The sequence below is a fragment of the Hirundo rustica genome, chromosome 1 (assembly GCF_015227805.2).
Source record: "Hirundo rustica isolate bHirRus1 chromosome 1, bHirRus1.pri.v3, whole genome shotgun sequence".
Lineage (NCBI taxonomy): Eukaryota > Metazoa > Chordata > Aves > Passeriformes > Hirundinidae > Hirundo > Hirundo rustica.
The window spans coordinates 60333962-60343783 of NC_053450.1; the positions used below are offsets into that span (position 1 = coordinate 60333962).

The following is a 9822-nucleotide window of genomic DNA, read 5'->3' on the forward strand; positions in this document are numbered from 1 at the left end:
AGAGGAACTATATTTAGGCTCACCACTGCTACAGATTTTTACTTGCAGATGCCTATTTTCATATAAATGCATTTAGCTTTATCTGTGGCCTTTCTCTAGGCATTATATTTTATTTTTAATCAACCATGAATTTCACTGCTATTAATCATGTTTTCCCCTGTAATTGCATGAAACATGCCAAGAGCAAACTACATTTGATTCCTATCCCATTTATATCTCTTTTACAAAATAAGAGTCTTCAACTATTCTTGTTATGATCCTTAGAGTGAAAACCATTTAAGAATCACCTTCTCAACAGGCTAAACATTAATTCTGTAAGAAGACATTATCTCAAGTTTTAGCATATTTTGACTTAACATTTACAATTACATCAAATTTTCATTAAACACCCACTTTGTATGTTCCTCATTCATGTTCATCATAGGCTTCACATGTCACAGTTATGTATTTCCCTAGGATTCTAAACAGGCATACAAAACCAAAATATGTAAAGTAAGTTGCATTTCACAGAACTGGGTACATGGTGGTCCTTGTAATTATTCAATATGTCAGAATCTTTTAGTAAGAGAATAGAGTTAACCCTGTGTTGCTTAAATCCATCAACTTATTAAATATATGCTCAGCAAATCCCTTTCTAATCTGTATAATTTGGGCTACAATTTATTTGGTATCTTCTTTTTAAAGTTTATAGCGTCTTTCAGACTATTTTTCTTAAGCAACTTTTATGCCTTTGTTTATGCTGTTATTCATTGGTTCTTTGTGGTGGAAAGAGACCTCACCTGCTCCAACCTCCTGCCCTCCTTCCCCCAAAGCAGGGACAACTAGAACAAGTTATTCAGGACAGCGTCCCATTGGCTTCTGAGTATTTTAAAATATAACAATTCTTCAGCCTTTCTGCGAAATCACTTCTGAAGTTCCACTACTCTCACAAGAAAAAAGGTTTTCTGATGTTCAAGGGAAGTTTCCTTTATTTCATCTTGTTCCATTCCCTCTTGTCATTTCATTAGGCACCACTGAGAAGACTCTGGCCCCATATTATCCCAATCATCAGCTATTTATGCACATTGATATGATATCCCTGAGCCTTCTTTTCTCCTGACTAAACAGTCCCAGCTGTCTCAGTCTCTCTTTCTGTGTCAGATGCTCCAATTCCTTAACTATTTTTGTAGCACTTCACTGAATTCCTTAATCATTTTTCACAGGCCTTCACTGCACTCACTCTCATGCATCCGTGTCTTTCTGTACTGGGGAATCTGAGACTGGACACAGCACTCCAGATATGTTCTCACCGGTGCTCAGCAGAGCTGAATGATCAGCTCTCCTGACCTGCTGACATTGCTCTCACTGCACCGCAGGATGCTGCTGGCCTTCTCTACTGCAGAAGCACTTTACTGGCTCATGGTCATTTTGTCCACCAGCATTCCCAGAACCTTCTCTGAAAAGTTGCTTCCCAAGCAGTCTGCCCCCAGGGTGCACCAATGCATGGGCTGTTCTTCCCCCAGGTTAGGATTTTGCGTTTCCTTTTGTTGCGCTTCATGATATTCCTGTTGGCCCAGCTCTCCAGACTGTCAAGGTCCCCCTGGTGCTCTGTCCCTCAGGACAAAATTCAACAATACTGTATTACTGAGTAATACGGAGTGGCCTTGCAGTGACAAGGGGTTGATGAGTCCTTGTGTCGAGCCTGTTGGGCAGCCCTTCTCTGGCCTAATGCTTGTTGATCCATCCATACACATAATTCTGTGTTTGCACCATGCTTGTTTTCTCCTGCTGAGGTGCCTGCAGCTTCCATTTGAGTTTGTAGATTTTGGGTTTTTTTCTGCTCTTTTGATTGTTTTGTTAGAAACATGAACTAAAGTAAAAGACAAAAGTTTAGTATTCGATATCATGTTCTTCACCACTAAGTGGTCAGTCACTCCTCCTGACACTAATTAATAAAGGTGCCCTTAATTCATTGCCTTCATTCCTGCACTTGATATAAGCATAAAGTAATAATAATATGAAATTGTGTGCCAGGGGTGTTATTTATGGCAGTGTTAACTTGACAATATGGTAGGATATGGGGGCTGAGGATGCGTCAACTTTCTGTTTAATCAGGAACTTCTTAGATATGAGTGACACTTTGATCACCTATAAAATAATCATTGCTTTGGCATGATAGTGTCACTACAGTGTCTTCTGCCTGGAAGTTTTCATTACATGTATTTATACTCAGCAGCATTAACTTTTTTTTTTTTTTTTTCCAAAATGTTTCAAAACATGAACTCACTGTGACCATGACTAATTTAGTGCATTATATTTGCAGGGTGCTGAAAAAAAAATTTTAGTCAAAAACAAAGCTGGCTAAAAATGGACTGCAGCTAAGTAGAGAACTAAATACATACTAGCATTGTGGACACAAGCTTTACAGAAATTAAACCTTGTCAAAGTAGGCATAGGTCAGTTTTGCTGCAACTTTCATCATAAACTAAATAACTGTCCTTGTAATTATTTTTCCAGCAGTCAAAATTGCAAGATGTCATAATTTGATTTTTCTCTCTCCAAGACTTCAAAAAATAAATATATGGTTCATTGCAGAGAATTAATGAGAAAAATGTAAGAAAATATCAGTTTGAAGCCGTAAGGCTTTGACACACCAAGAAGGTACCATTGGGTACTGAATTGCTGTGTGTCAGCTCTTGTGAGGTAACCAAATACACATCCCTCCTCTCCTGCTATAATCTTAGGTGCTTTTTCTCTCAATTAAAGGACAGGCTGCTACACTTCTACTTGAAGTAAGAGAATGCACACGGAGAATTCAACATGGCCACTTCCTATGTCCCAATAGTTTGTTAATTTTCCCTCTCTGTATCTGTAACAAAGTTCAAATGCAAAGGTAGGTGCTACTAGGATTACCTAATTAATATCCTGCAGAGCATTAGACAGCAGGTTTCATTCATTTTCAAAGACAGCAATTTCCAGAGTGATCTCAACCATTTTTTTAAATTTGGATTACATGACTAGAAAGACATGACACCATCAAACACACCACTTAAAGACAATTAATTTGAAACCTCTCTGGCATGTCATAGACTGTACGCTAAAAACTTGAGTATTTTTGCTGAACGGGACCTCCAAACTGCAGGAGATGAAGAATAATAACATTTTCTCATAAGCTATTTCAAAGGTTAGTTCACTTGCTTTCTACTTTCAGTTCATCTCATATTGTCTTCCAGGTGCAATCCACCCTCCTTTTCTGCTCCTAAATGAATACTGGGATTGACATAACCAGACAGAGCAAGAAGCCCCATGACAAAAAGTCAACATGTCTGCTTAGGGGCATATAATCAGAAACTGATCAAGGGTAGGACAATGTTTCATGGGAATATTCTCCACATTTCCAGGTACATCCTGGAGCCTTCTGTGGGCTGCTTCAGTTGAGACCTCAATGGATCCATCCTTCCCAGGTGTGCCTAGTCCCTTTTCTTTAACTTCCTCATCCTTCCTGGCGAATGCTCAGTTACTGCTGTGGCTGATCAAAAAAGCTCCACAGCTGTGGCGCTGGCATACTCACCACCCAGTCCAGTAAGTCAGCAGGATAGCACTGACACAAACAGGGAAAGAACGGGTGCTCCACCACCATCCTGCTCCAGTACTCCAGGACCAGGGTAAGAGTTACTCCAAAGCAAATATGACAACAATAAACAGTAGGTTTAGATTTAAAACTTAATAGCTTTTTAAAAAATGCAAAATTTTGGCACGTTGGATGCTGAGAAGAGATGCTTTCTCTAACTTAGAGGCGAGTAAAATCAAAAGGGCAGTAGAAACTGGCTTTTCAGCAGCCTAACTGGAAGGAGCAAGTAAGGGCCCCAGTGGGGAGTGGTAACTAAGTAACTAACTAAAGAGGTTGCAATTCAAGAAGATGAGAGAGATGGAGGGGGTCCCTGGAGTGCTGTGAGACTGATTACCAATGCATACATATGAGGCGAGGAGAAACCCAGAAGAAAGCAAGAGGCGTCAAGGGCTTACCTCTGTGAGCAAGATGCGCAGAGCTGTTTGGGGAAAAAATTCTCAAAAGCCAGGCAGATTTTGAGTTTTGAAAAAAGATGCTGTCTCACAGTGCTTATTTTGACTATTTCCTAGAAAACAGGATGCTGCATACATTCCTGTAAATTACCAGGATTGTCACCATTGGGCTGCTCTCCATTTCTCTTGCTAATGGGGACAGGCTCTTAATATTGGCTAACCACTGCTACTAAAGGCAATGAATTTCATCTTTATGTCCAAAACTGAGAAACATACCTTCCACACATTTATAGAACAGCAATCTCAGAAATAGTTGCATGTTTTACAGCACAATATAACAGATTTTTTTTGTCATGAGGTTCCAAAGTGTGATGTAACACATAAGATTTATTTATATGGAGATGTTAAACCCTGAAGGTTAGTGGAGTTTTATTAAAAAGAGAACCATGATTCAGTTTTCCCAGTGCACTGTTTAAAAATCAATGACACAATTATATGTGTAAAGTGATAAAAGATCATGCTACTATGACTATATATTAACAGTTTCAACTGATATAATAGTTTCCTTTTGTAGTAATTTAATTCTATGCCTTTTAAGAAAGTGCCATACTAACTACTGTCAGGAAAAATTTGCCCCAGTCTGGATACCTTTGGGCATTTTACCCAAATGGCTTGCTCTGAAAAATGAGTAATAATCTGATTAGCTTTTCCCTAAAAACAATTCTCTTTGGAAAGCAACAACCATGTTGTGTCTGAGGCAGATGTGGAAAAATACTCACCCTTTTCCCAGAGAAAATAAAGATTGTTGTAAGCCCACCTTGCCTACCCCCTTTCAGGAATCAAACTAAATTTATTATTTTAAGATGAAAACCACCCAGTTTCAAGGAGGTGGCATTATATTTGTATTTATACCAATTAAAACTGATGTGTAAATGCCAACAAGCCTTTTTAAAAGTGCCTTTTGTGTTACTCTAAGTCCAGAGTTCTACCACATGAACAGAATAGTATAATTTGAAATGCAGTTGTCTTTTTTTTCACACTCCATTACTTCAGCTGAAATGCAGGTCCAAAATAATACCTCTCCAACAGTCAGAATTCTAAATTCCCATATTAAATTTAATTATGGTCATTCCCCAGGTATTTGTTATTCTGCCAGCATTGTCCCTTAGCTGAACAGCCATTTTATTCTCTCATATTTTTCTTCCCCTTATAGATGGGGTTCAGGAGGTAAAACATCAGTAATGAGGTAAACTCCATCAGTGCCCATGCTGCCCATTGGTTTCAGGTGCTATTTTTCTTTAATGATCATGACACAAGCAGCATGAAATCTGTTGATTTCAGATATTTGAAAGCATCAAGAATGAAAACCAGGACTAGAATCACAGAATATGAAAAACCAGGACTGAATAATAGAATTATAGAATAAACTGGGTTGGAAGGGACCTTAAAGATCATCTAGTTTTCCAGCTCCACTGCAGTGGAAAAATACCCACCAATGAAATGCAACCACCTAAAATGCAAGATGCTCTGCTTAAAGTCCAACAGCAGAATTTTTTGCTCTGAGAACTTCTGCTCTTTATACTTATGGCTGAAAACCAGATTTGCACATATTTACCATACATGAAACAACAGGTGAAGGGAGCCTACAACACATCAGGAAAGGCATTGCAGAGATATTGGGTGTCACTCTATTTCTCAGTGGAACTCAAATGTTTCAAATCTGATGGGAGTGCAGAGAAGGGCTGGGGCACAAAAAAGCACACATTTTGTGAGGCATTTATTTTTTAACTTCAATCTCTGCTTTATTTTGTAATTCCTCATGCAATTTTAGTACTACATCAAGGTATTAAATACTTTAAATCTGCTGAAAAGGAATGGAAGGAGATTAGACAAGATGTTGTGATTTAAATTTAGCTCTTCTCACAAGTACAGTACTTTTATTTTACTAATTTTTCTTTTTCCTCTGTACCTTTGCCAAGTGTGGAAATTAACATGAATCTCCATGTCAGTCTTCCCCTGCTGTGCAAGCAATTTCTAAACATCAGGTTGAACTGCATAAGCAAAGCAACCTTGTGCTGCAGCCAGGCTGATTCCAAAATGTGAAGTAATTTATGTACAGCTGCACTACATTTTAAACAATGCTGTAAATATGAGAACAGCTTAAAGCTTCTATTTTAAAGCTCCTCTTAGTTGTGCAGAAGAACAGCACTCCAGCACTTAAGTGCAGTCCATTTTCAGATTCCTCATAAAAAATTCTCAGTGACTCAGAACCCTCGTAACCAAAACCTTCCTCCAAAACCAGCCCTTAGAATCTGTTTTATTTTTGTTGTTTGTGGTGGGGGCATTCCATACCACACTGTACCACACCATACCACATCATGCTCAGCACATAAAGTGGGGGTAAGAAGAAAAGAGGGGGACTTTCAGAATGATGCTTTCTCCATTACTTGTGATGGAGTCCTGCATTCCTGGGAGTGGCTGAACACCTGCCTGCCCACGGGAAGTGGTGAATGAATCCTTTGTGTTGCTTCGCTTGCATGCATGGCTTTTGCTTTATCTATTAAACCTTTATCTCAACCCACAAGTTTTCCTCACTTTTACCCTTCTAATTCTCTTCCCACTCTCTTCTATTGGGGAGTGGCCCCAGGGGGTTTCACTGCCAGCTGGGATTAAACCATGACAGCTGTATTGGGAAAAGTGTAGTCACCAAGTCAAATAAAGTGGGGTTTTCTCCTTTATGTTGTAATTAAGAGGCCACAGCTGATGCTCATTTCAGGGCTTTTCAATAAAACAAGGATATGGACATACCAGAATGAATCCACTGAGTGCCACCAAGATGACTAGGAGGCTGGAACACATCCCACCAAGGAGGTGATGGAGCCCTGTTTGTTCAGCCTGCACAAAGGAAGTTTAATGGGGGCTATTCTGCTGTTATAAGATCACATGGGAAGTTTCTTTTTGATTATGCCATGAAAAAAGAACAAGGCAATGATCCTGAATGGCAACAAGAGAAATTTCTATTGAAACTTATAAAAAAAATGTTTTCACTGGGAAAGTGGTCAAACATCGAACCAAGCTGCCCATTCAAGTTGTGGAATCTTCATCTTGGAAGCTATTCCAAACTTGACAGGACAAGCTGCAGGCACAGCTTCTCACATTGGTGAGGAGAAATTGGTTTGGTTTGGTTTGGTGAAGAAGAAAATATGGTGTGAGTTAACAGTGGCCTGCAACTGCCTTAAGGGGCAATACAAATTTTTCATGGTAGTTGCAGACAGTCTTGCAAGATGCAATAGCAGCAATATGCAATGAGAGAAGTTCCAATGGGATATTACAAAAAATGTTTTTGCTAAGTGTGATACAGCACCAGGACAGAGACACTGACTTCGTCTTTGGAGGTTTTCAAGACTGAGCCAAACAAAGCCATTGCTGACCTGTTCATCTGCTGAAAATTCCTCATTCAACCAACTATGCAGGTGGACTAGATGATTTTCAGAAATTCCTCCAACCAATAAGTTTATGTTCCTGTAATTCACAGTCTCCTGTATTATACTGTTATCTCTCCTGCTCTGTTCCCTGTCTATCTCCATTTTCCCACTTTCCTAGAGGTAACTCCTGTTCTTTCCAGAAAATAAGTCTTCTGTTTCTGTGTGCTCCTTTTCCACTCTTTTCAGTGATTTACACCTGTTTTTTTGGCTCATCTCCTCCTCCCCTAGAGATCTCTTCCTTAATTTTGTCCTATGACATATGGGGGTTTGGGTCATACAACCCATCCATTCATCTCTCCTCTATGTCATCGCATTTAATAGGTGTCTGTAAATTTCAATTGCCTGCACAGCCTCCTTTCTCCCTTCTTCTGCCCTCTATTTTCATATCACCCTTTCACCAATCCTCCAGCTGCAGTGCTAATCCTCAGATCTTTTCTTCTGTCTGGCAACCCTTCATCAGTAGGTAATTTCCAACAGATACCTTTTCAAGATTAGAAAGTATCCCACAGTTTCTGCTTCAAGTCCTTTTCATGCCTGTTCCATTTTCAGTTGGATTTTATGCATTAAAGAAACTCTACTTCTCTGTCCCTTCTCTGGTTTTAATAGACTGTGGAGGTTTTTTTTTTTTTTTTTGATGTGTCACATTGAGTCAACAATCTGCGTGGACATGAAAATACATAGGAACTTATGAGAACTATCAAGTTTGTGAAAGATGATTTTGCCTGACATTTTAGAGACGTGTGGCGTATAAATTAGTTCTGTAAGAGATCAATTCAGATCAAATTTCCCTAAATTTAAAGAGAAAATTGTACTTCCATCATCTCGCCCTATAAAAATATTGTTTTAAATGCTCTTTATGTCTTTTTCTTTTATAGTACCAGGACTTTCCTCAACATTGTCTACTTCCACTGTTAAATCTCTGCAGTTAACTGTCCACCAGTTGTGATTAAAGCAGAAAGCTGCAGCTGGCTCAGGTGCACGCTGTCTGTGTCCCTCAGCTCCCCAGGAGAAGACTGTAAACTACAAACTGCAGCAAACCACAGATCCCACACTGTCACCCAGCCAACCAGCACCAACCACTGCAACCTTCTCTTGCATTTGAAATTAAGTGGGAATCTGAGAGAACACTCCACAACTTGCTGGAATTGTTGAAGTTCCCTAGACTGGGGAGATGCAACAGGACCAAGTAGCTACAACGGATATGATATAGCTGGTTTGAGATGTGGCAACACATGAGTAAGTGACATGAATTTCTAATGCTGAGAACTTATCTGTGTCATGATTTCCATACCTTTGGTGATTTTCTTTAATGTATCTGTTTCTAGGGTCAGAAGTCTACAAGAAAACACCAAACTTCACAGGTTTTACACATTGAGGACACTGACTGCAGTCTTCTGCTCATGGTGTACATTAAACAAATTATTTATCTTGGGTCACTCCCGGTCCTAAAGATCTATTTATTGAACTGCTTTGTTAATGAAAATTGGCAATCACAATATTTTATTTATGCATGTTTACTGCAATAAAATAACATGGAAAAAGTTCATTTTCTCAAAAAGTACATTTTCTCAACTCACACTTATTGACATTTATTTTAGAATAGGTGCTTCAATGATAATTCAGATCTAGATAAAACATCTAAAATTTGACTCTTCTAACCATCATTCCTAGCTTTGTTTGCTACATATTTTTATGTCCTTTTTCCTCCTTTATATCAATAGTCTCACAATATTTTGGAATAGGACTAGAATATCCTGTCACAGCACAGAGACTAGGCTGTTTGTAGAAGAAGGAAGGATTTAAATGAATTAGTGATGCTGAAACAAAGCAAAAGGAATGAATTTTAAGATCACATTTTTTCAGCTGATGGTAAAATATAGCACAGCGGAAGAGTACTGATTTTACTGCTTGCTTATTTAGCTTTATTTTTTTATTTTATAATGAAATTGCTTGTATTAATTTAAATTTACTACAACCTTTCAGTTAGTATATGCAACCCTGTATAAACAATGACACCATCTAATAGTGCAGGTCTGTTCTATTAGCTGGATACCAGAAGGCCTTTTGAGAGTGTGCTGTAGTATCAGCTGCCATTTTCTTTGTGTTCTGATTTTTTATGTTGCTTCACCACAGTTTTATGTGCTAATTTTCTGCAAATCTTTGTCTTTGAAATATGCAAACATAACTCATCACAAAAAAGTGAGACAACATACTGACCATGGGATTCTCAGAGTGATTCTCTAAGGGCCTTGCTCCTTTACCATCATAATTTGAAAAATCTCACATAAAGTACAAAGAGGCCCATGAAGGGCATTAGGGCTGTGACAGAAGCTTT

General features: G+C 38.7%; 1 long non-coding RNA gene across 1 annotated transcript; it reads left to right on the forward strand.

Moving 5' to 3' along the window:
• The first annotated feature begins 6760 nt into the window (after positions 1-6760).
• Positions 6761-9013, forward strand: LOC120760390 (uncharacterized). Its single transcript, XR_005703363.1, has 3 exons — positions 6761-6873; positions 8363-8723; positions 8813-9013. It is a non-coding gene; the product is annotated as an uncharacterized LOC120760390 (long non-coding RNA).
• Positions 9014-9822: the final 809 nt, after the last annotated feature.